The 7,835-nt window shown below is 40.6% G+C and overlaps 1 long non-coding RNA gene across 1 annotated transcript in view; it reads left to right on the forward strand.

Annotated features, from left to right (window-relative positions):
* The window catches only part of LOC127466974 (uncharacterized), a 28,409-nt gene extending 20,828 nt beyond the window's left edge, over positions 1-7,581 (forward strand). The window contains exons 3-4 of the long non-coding RNA XR_007902918.1: positions 6,944-7,007; positions 7,518-7,581. This is a non-coding gene — a long non-coding RNA (uncharacterized LOC127466974). The remainder of the gene's footprint in view (positions 1-6,943; positions 7,008-7,517) is intronic.
* Positions 7,582-7,835: the final 254 nt, after the last annotated feature.

Raw genomic sequence — 7,835 nt, forward strand, 5'->3', positions numbered from 1 at the left:
GCAGAAGCAGGAAAGCTGTCGTCTCTCACTCCAGAAAACAAACTATGTCCCAAATGTGGGTCCTGTAAGATTTTTAGGGTATTTGAAGAGATGCCTCTTTTAAATACTGCGTACATAAAATCTTGTATTGGGTTTGCATGGCAAGGTTTTGGTAGTGTGGGATACTACTGGGGTGGCTTCTGTGAGAAGCTACCAGAAGCTTCCCTCCTGTCCGACAGAGCCCGTGCCAGAGGGCTTCAAGACTGACCCACTGCTGGCCAAGTCTGAGCCCTTTTGTGACGGTGGTGGAGCCTCAGGGATGACATAGTGAAGAAGTGGGAAAAAAATCTCACCAAACTGGGATGCAGCAGCTGCTGGAGAGAGGAGTGAGAATCTGTGAGAGAAACAACCTAGCATATGCCAAGGTCAGTGCACAAGGAGGGGAAGGACGTGCTTCAGGTGCCAGAGCTGAGTGAGGCAGGCTGTGCCCCTGGAGCCTATGGAGGATTCATGGTGGAGCGGAGATCCATCTGCAGCCCAGAGAACAAGGGGGGTGTCCAAAGAAGGGTGTGACCCCATGGGCAGTCTGCGCTGGAGCAGACTTCTTTCAGGACCTGTGTCCCTATAAAGAGAGCAGCCCACACTGAAGCAGGTTTGTTGGCAGGACTTGTGACCCTGAGGGAGACCTACACTGGAACAGCCTGTTCCTGAAGGACTGCACCCCATGGGAGGCACCCACACTGGAGCAGTTCATAAAGAAATGTACCCCATGGGAAGGACTCACGTTGGAGGAGTTTGTGGGGACTGACTCCTGTGGGAGCAGACCGCATGCTGGAGCAGGTGAAGAGTATGAGGAGTCCTGACCCTGAGGAGGAAGGAGCGGCAGAGACAGCATGTGATGAACTGACTGTAGCCCCCATTCCCTGTCCCCTTACACTGCTGGGACAGAGCAGGGAAAGAAATCAGGAGAAAAGCTGATTCTGGGAATGAGAGATGGTTGGGGGGAGGGGTTTTAAGATATGGCTTTATTTGTCCCTGGTTTGATTTGTAATAAATTAAATTAATTTCCCCAAGTGGAGTCTGTTTTGCCCATGATGGTAACTGGCGAGTGATCTTGCCATGCACTTATCTTGACCCATGAGCCATTCATATTCATTATACTTTCTCTCCCCTGCCCAGCTGAGGAGGACAGTGATAAAGCATTTTTGGTGGGCACTTGGCATCAAGCTACGGTCAACCCACCACAAATCCTTTGTCACCTTCAGGAATATAATTTTTAAATCTTCTTTGTTAATAAAGTTTGCTTTTGGCAAGTGTTGTTTTCCCGGCTTATTATAAGTGTCTTTAAAATGTTTCCATTAATTAAGGCTGCTTTTATGGGCTACATCCATTTAGTAAAATTACAGAAAGAAGTGCTGCCGACACATCTGCCATTGACTTCTGTTTGCCTGAACATTTTATATTCCTGAACATTTTATACCCCTGTGAATAGCACAGTGGGGAGAGAAAGCCTGCAAAAGAGAATGATAGAAAATGGTGAATTCTGTCCAGCAAAATATGGAGGTTAGGAGAGACTCAGGTGATTACGTACTCACGTTTTCCAGGATTTCATGAGGAGAGTGGAAAGTTGGTTAAACTCCAGTTACAATAGAATAGCTCTATTAAAACATACTAATTGAAATACTCAGAAAATAAGAATGTATAAAATATGAGTTTGAATATACGAGGTTGTGTTTTGTTGGAGTCGGCACGGAGGTTGATCTGATCATCTCAGTATTAACTTACGGAGGTTTTTATACACCCTCAGCTGAAAGCATTACTAGCCAGATTATAATTATAATTACCTTGGCTTCATCTCAGTGTTTATCTGCCATGACACCCACCCAGCCACCTGCCTGCTATTAATTCATTCAACACTAACTTCATCTTTTTTCCTTTTATCTTGTTTTTTTCCTGTTATCCTTACTTTAAAAAATGTGTCTGTTATTAGAAACAAACTAACACAATATTTGTTTGCCCATGACATCATGTGTTCCTTTGTTTAAAAAAAAGAGAAAAGAATCAACCCAGAATTCTTCAGATTATAAAAATAACCTGTTTGTATTTTATAGTGAAAACTGGAAAGATCTGGCATTTGACTCAAAAACTCAGAACAGCTGATAATCTTCTTTAAATTCAATCTTTTTTATTTTTCATCCTTAATACTGCCAGATACTCAAATAAGAGGAAATTCATGACATGGGGCAATAAGCACGACACACAGCTGGCTTGTAGGATTCCACTGTGGGTGCAATTCTGTACAAGTCCTGGATATTTGTTGCTGTTGTTGCTCTTGAGGTGCTGAAGTTTTTTATTTGCTCTGACAGAACATTGAACATTAAACTCTCCTGTAAAATGATGCTTTAAAAAATGGCAAAACAGGAAAAACTTGAAAGAACAGCCATTTCCAGAGTGCTTAAAGCCTCGGAAAGGCTTAACACTGCATTCTGATATGCTATTTATGGGACAGAAAGCACTTCTTCCCAGTATGCCAGAGACTGTGAACTGGTGCTGTTAAGTGGATGTTCTTTTAGATGTTTGGTGCATGGTAGATTGAAGAACACACTGTAATGTGTCAGAGGAAGCTAATTATAATAATGGCTTGGGGTCAGGTAAATGCTTCACTATTTATCTGACCCAACCACTCTTATTATACTCCTTATGTCAACACATTTTTACAGAGTGAAAATTAGCAACTAATTAATTTAATTTCAGGAGTTAATGCCGTCATAAAGGAAAAAAAGCAAGGTTTGTATTGAATAGTGATGTTTCTAGAAGAAAGCATTATAAACATGGAAGTGAAGAGTCTTTAAAAGCAGCTTTGAACTGAATGATGTAAAGGTCTGATTCTGCAATCATTCATCAAGCCTCGATTTATCAAACTGTGTTTAAGTATCTGGTCAAGTCTTGTTCAAATTGAAAGCATGTGTTTAAATGCTTTCTGCACTGGGGTCTTAAACCCTTCTCAAGCAACATTTCTGACTTTGCTGAGCCTGCTTCCCTGGGGAAATGTGTCAGGGTGAAGGCCTAATTGCCTGCATTCGCCTCTCTTCTTATGATGTTGATGCTCCTTTTTCCAGTGGCTCTCTGTCAGTTAAAAGTTTGGAAATGTAAGAATGTAAGACATGTTACCCAGACCTCTGCAGAGGTTTTGGGTGCACAGTTCAAGCAAGCAAATGAATAAAGGGGAATTTCTGAGGTGTATTATTGCTTGTTATATTTTTCAGCTCCCCAAAGTATGCAAGCTGCTGTGTAGCATTGGTTCCTGACCTGTTTCAGCCAATGGATTAGTCCTTTAGCATAATTCACAGATACAACAATACCTTGTGTATACAGAGATGATAATTCTTTGCATTTTTACAATCGTTTTAATGTGAACAGTTTAAGTACTTTAGGACTTACTGGGGCTGGAGAATTTCCCATCTTTTCTACTTTCTATCTTTTTTTTTTTCTGCTATTACCTTTCCCATCTTTCCCTCTGTCCTTTTATTCTTAAGGGAGATCAGTACTGGAGAAGCTAATGCAACTTTGCCCATGTTCTGGATGATTTCTTTGCATTCACGCCAAGCTCTGTGAGTGGACGAAACCTTCTCTTTCCCCAAAGGCCAGATGAGAGCCCCAGTGTGTCCCAGCTGGATCCCCAGTCTAAGTGACTGAAGGTCCAGGGCTCCAAAGCATGCTGTAGGCTGCAGCTGCTGAACAGTTTTATACAGTTTAAGTAGCTAGCCCCAGGAGATGCAAAAAATCTGTGGCAGAGCTTAGAAAACAACCCAGATGTCTTAGCTGTTCTTCCTCAGAGTTAGACATTAAACAGCTTTCACTGTCAATGTACAATCAATGATTGCTGGGATTTTTATGTCACCTTTTAAAATTATGGACCACTGCATTCAGGAATCTTTATTTTCAGACTTATTTTTTCTAATGATAAATTCAGGAAATATTTTAATAGTGTGTAATTATCAGAACACAGCTATCAGTCTAAAACTTTTATCCAGCCCTGTACTGATTTGGCACCGTGTGGCTAGCCTGGCTCTGTCTTCAAAGTCATCTTTTGTGTCAGATAGATAACAACTGCTGCAAGGGAAGTGTGTACAGCTACAGCTTTCACCAAGACTTCGACAGCTCTGAGGCTGGGGACTGAGGGGGCAGTGCATAGGTCTTATGATCTTCCTCATCTTGTTGAAAAAGGTCAGAGAAGTCATCAAATTGACTGCAGAACATTCCCTAAGAGCAATGCACCTTTTGAACTGCGGAGCTGATACTATTTTTGAAGTTCTGGTCCACGCGGAAGACAAATCTTTCTTTAGCATCAGAAATCAATGCATCAGAAATGCCCTCAGGGGACAGGAAGAGGCTTCCTCTTCAGTGCAGTATTTCAACAAAATATTCTAAATTAGAGTAATGTAAAACAGGCAAGAAAATCCATTGCTTGATTTTGTTTCTTCTTTCCAAAAGCAAGTCACGGACAAACTAAGGCATGGAGATCCTTGACTGTAGTCAACAAATTTATTTTTTCTTATGAAGAGGTAATCATAAGAAAAAGATTGTTGTACTGGGTGCCTGTGGGTTCTTTCTACATTACAAAACTCATTAGGTTATAATGGGCTGGGAAAGATGGCGGTGTAGAGACAGGACAGAATACCATGGACCATGTGTTTTAGTGGAGAGTTTTGAATGTGCCCCATGTCCTCTGCTTCTACCCCACGAGCCTTGCACAAAATCTGTGCCTGTAAAATGATCAGCCTGTGCAAAGTATAAAGGATTTTATAGAGTATAAAATACCCTTCTTCAAGTAGTTAGTATCTGCAAAACAGTCACCTACCTAACAGACAAATATCCCATTATACACTTGATAGGGATAGAAAATGGCCCTTCATTTCACATACGGGAGTTACAAATGGAAAAGCTTCTAAAAAATGTACAGTCACATGTGTCCGCAGAGTATTTTCTTCTGCACTCTCAGAAAATGTTTTTGAATCACAAACATTTTCCTGTTCACTTGTGCCCTATCGAAACATCGGCCCTCATCTGCTATGGTTCCAAATGTTATTATGGGAAGGTCACCTTATCAGTCAACTGTTTTGTTAATAAAATAACTTTTATTGACGCTTTTTTTGGTTTCTCGTCTTGTGAGCTTCTGGGAAGCATGGACTTTTTCTTGTCATGGTATTGGAAGACATACCAGATGCACAGTCTAGTATGAACTTTCAGGCATGACTAGAATAGAAACAAATAATAGTGCATAATTGTTAGCCATTGTTTTAGCTGTGGGAAAATGTACAGGAAAAAATCATGCTAAACTGACATGTTAAAGCACTGGAAATTGACCCAGACTAAGTTCTCAAAATCAAGATAAGACAAGGCTGTTGCTGGTTACTTCTTAATTAACTAAATGAAGCATATACAGCTGATAAAATCTAACTTTTTGCAAGGTAAATAAGCCCAGACTTTTATGGATGACATAAAGTGAATGTTGTCTGGAAGATATTAATTAACCAAGGGAAGATGACTGTAGAGGCTATGGTCCAGAAAGTTGGTGGATTTAATGGCACAGGCACAGAGGATTGTGTAATAAAGTGAGTGGAGCTGGTAAAAGAAAAGTAACATTTCTTCAATGTGAATATGTTTTATCAAACCAGCAGCAAATTGTATGGACTTTTATTGTTTCTGGTCTACATTTGCCAAGGTCTGTCTAATGCTAGTAGGTTTACCGATTCATTTTCAGAACAGTAGGACTGGTTTACTGTTCCTCACAAGCTGAAGGATAGATAAGTAAAATGTATAAGTAAAATGGATGCCTACTGTGCATGTGGGAAGGTGAAGAAAAGCATTTGTGGAACAGCAAAATCCCTGGCATGTCTAATACTCTTTTCTCCTATTTGTGATTATATGGTTAAACAGGAAAAATGGAAACTCTTACCTTTGCAGCCGTGGTTCATTCCCACCGACAGTTCTCCTTGCAGTTTTGAAACATCTTCCTACTGTGGCAGGTTGAGGAGAAGGGAGGGAGGAAGGGTGGAGGGAGGGAAGGAGGGATGGAGGGACGGAAGGTAGGAAGGAGGGAAGGAAGGAGTTTTTGGAGATTGAAAAGGAGAAAACTGGTAATGTGGTCAAGAGCAAAGTTACATGCATACGCTCTGTTGTCACTTCAGAGCCATGTGTGCTCTTTGGTCAGACTGTGAGGGGGTTGGTGGCTTCCCCTGTACTGGCTTTCTTTTAGAAACCCCCATGGTACCCAGGAGCAATGTGAGACTAAAGCTGTTTCTCCAGGGTATAGATGCTATAGTGATTATTTCTAGCTCTTTTTGCTTCCTTCATGGTCACAGAACTCCTGGTTCTGTGCAGAGGGTGCAACATTTTAACTTCCTTTTCTGGTTTTGTTGACTATAAGGTAAGCCAGTAGGAGAGCCAGGACCAGAAACAACATCCCATGAATTTCATCACTACGACCTTCAGTGTCTCTAATTCTTCCCAGGCTGAGGTGCTGGTCCATGCTTCCTCACATGGACCAGGTCATGTTTTAGATCAAGAAGGGTCTGGACCCTGGAGTCTTCAGTACTTCCAGTTCTCTAGTGCCTCATGTCTCATGGAAAAAAAGATAGTTTGGCATATCGTCATGTAACAACCCATTTTGTCTCCAAATACAATGAAAAAGGACTGGAAAAAGCTCAAGAAGATCAAGCAAACTCAGAATATGGGCTAATGATCACCAATAGATGTGGTGTGCTTAGTGTTTGGGATACATCTTTGTATCTTTAGATACAAAGATTCCACAATAAATATGCCCTTAAACAGGCATATAGGTACTGCGATAGTAGAGAAAACAATGAAAATTAATTAATTAATTTTCTAATCAACTAATTTAATTAAAATTATCTTTTTTAAATCTCCCTCCCCTATTATACCTTCCCCTGTAAATGGACAGTACCTGACTGAATTTGAGGATTATGAAGAAGCTTAAAAGTACATTCTGCATTGAATGACAAAAGGTTTGTATGATTTTCTAGCTGAAATATGCAGAGCTGTGGAACGGTTAAGTGAATGTTAAAATATTTCCCCAGTTCTTACCTGGGAAGTTTTGTACCTAGGCTGTCAAACAATCATTTAAAATCATATGTTATCCTTTTGGTGGCAAAGTGGGAGCTAATTCGGCTTAAGTTTTGCATCACACAAATAGGAGTGTTATGCGTTCAAAAAAATAAAAGGAGAAAATGGTAACACTTCAGCATTTGAAAACTGTGTATGGCTGTTTGTCTTTTACAACTCCATAGCTGTTCTACTACCTGTAATTGGGGTGCTAAGATGAATACTTGTTTAAAATGGGGTGGATAAACATTGATGACAATTTTATAATATTTTGAAAAAGTAGAGAGAATGTTTTAGTCACTATAGCAGGGCAGATTCAGGATTTGCTACTGAAGTTGTACCATGCACATGAATAACTGCTCTTTTGGTGTGATTTTGTAAGTGTTTAGGTCTGCTAACCCTAATATTTACAGTTTCAGAGCCTTTCTGGGATCCATTATTTTTACACTGGAACATACACAACTTCTTGAATAAATCTTGACCACAGGCATAAGAGGTGCTCTTCAGACTGTCAACAGCTAGTGTCCAGTTTAGCAGCTGTGGTTCCTGTTTCCCACTGAGTGAACATCCCAGGATGCCACAGCAGTAAGTAATGATGCCTCACCAAATCCTTTAAAGGTAGATGTTCTAGATACTGTGACATCTGAAGTTCTGCTGCAGGCTACCTGAATATGGTCATATTTCCCTCCTCAGTGCAAATGGAAGTGAGCCTACACTGGTATTGGAACTGT

The sequence above is a fragment of the Manacus candei genome, unplaced genomic scaffold (assembly GCF_025592945.1).
Source record: "Manacus candei isolate 608988 ecotype Guabito, Panama unplaced genomic scaffold, ASM2559294v1 h1tg000011l, whole genome shotgun sequence".
In the NCBI taxonomy this organism is placed as follows: Eukaryota; Metazoa; Chordata; class Aves; order Passeriformes; family Pipridae; genus Manacus; species Manacus candei.